Genomic DNA, 1,854 nt, shown 5'->3' with positions numbered 1-1,854 from the left:
TCACAAACAAGAAAGCTATTTTAAATCAAGTTACGGGACTAAAACGCTGACTCGACCATAACAAGACGCATAGAAGACATTGGCGAGGACATCGGTAAGCAACTGATTACTGACATATCCGTGGCGCCATGTTTTAGTATTTCGCTTGACGAAGGCGCTGATGTAAGTGACATTGCCCAATTATGTGTTTGGGTCTGCTTCCCTCAAAATGAGTCGTTCAGAGAGGAACTTGTGTGTTTTATGCCCCTTCGGGGACAAACACAAGGATAGGATATTCTGAAAGCCCTTGTTACATTTGTTGCTGATAATAATATTGACTGGTCTAATCTGACATCTGTGTGCACTGACAGTGCCTCAAACACACGAGAGAAGGAGAAGGGACTCATAGGCCTGATGAGAAAGAGGATATTCCAGAATTAGTTACGTTTCATTGTATCATTCATCATGACGCACTTGTGACTAAACTCTAAGACTGTGACTTACAGAATGTGATGCAGCAAGTCGTGCGCGTGGAGCTGCAGGCAAATGACACATTGCAAGGTGAACTAAGATCAGGTGTTACCCATTTCTGAAGCCTTGTGTCAGACACAGAGTATCCACTTCTGAAGCAGTGTGTGCAAAATGTGACATTTTTTTGTCAGCACTTATTCCTGTGAAGCAACATTTTCAACAATGAACATTGTGAAACAAAAACAGAGAAACAGACTGACCAATGCACACCTGACCTGGACTGCCTCACAAGGATAGTAACAAGACATTTAGAATTAATTCAGTCAAGGAGCAGAAGGGACATTTTCACCCACCCAACTACTGAGGCAGCCCTTAATATGGGTCTTATACATATGATGTAGCCTATTTAATGTGTGCATGTATATATTTGTGATGTGCTCTATTGCACTCGAATAATAATATTGGAAGAAAAAGTACTACAAATTAAAATTCTGTGCGGCCCTCTGAATGATTGTCTCAACCCAAAGTGGCCTCCTTACAAAAAATAGTGAGTAACACTGCTGTAAAACATGTCATTCGGTTCTTCATAAGGTTGGGTACTGATGTTTGCTGATGGTTTCATAATTAGCTCAAATGACAGAACTCAGACCATCAAGGTAGTTGGGGTCGAATCGGAGTTCCTCGAGTTACATAACAAGGTGCCCCAAGGTTCGATACTCAGCCCACTACTGTTTACAATCTATATAAATGACATAGGTAATAACGTAAAAATAAAATTTGTAACTTGTATGCAGATGATACAGTGTTGCATTCCATTGCTCCATTGATTGGACAAGCCTTTTCACATTCGAAGTCTGACTTTCAAGCACTCCAGAGGTCACTATTGGATCTAGTTAGTGGTAAATGCAAACAGAACGCATGCTGTTTTCTAAGTCCCGTAACACGGATTTAAATTAAATAGTAATGACTAGTTCGGCTAGCACACAATTTGAGTGAGTCCCATCCTACAAAAATCTTTGTATCTGGCTTGATGACACTCATTTAAAAAAACATGTCACTAAGCTGGTGAAGAAGTTGGAAGTTCAAGGTTGGTTTCTTTTACAGAAACAAAGCATGTCGGACTTTTGTTAAAAGGAAGGAAATTCCCCAGGTCACTTGTCTACGTTAGATTATGAGGATATTTTCTAAATGCATGCAGCAGCATCAACACTTAAACCACTAGATGCTGTTGGCCATTGTGCCCTTAGGTTTATTACTGGTGATGGTTATAGAACTCACCATTGTGTTTTGTAGCAAAAACACATTGCAAGCAGCATTTTCTTGGGTTGATCTACAAAGCACTCATGCAGAAACTTCCTATGATCATCATTAATTGAATTTAGACTTATAAATGACCAAACCCGG

Source organism: Oncorhynchus kisutch, linkage group LG17, assembly GCF_002021735.2.
Source record: "Oncorhynchus kisutch isolate 150728-3 linkage group LG17, Okis_V2, whole genome shotgun sequence".
Lineage (NCBI taxonomy): Eukaryota > Metazoa > Chordata > Actinopteri > Salmoniformes > Salmonidae > Oncorhynchus > Oncorhynchus kisutch.
This window is presented reverse-complemented; position numbering follows the sequence as displayed.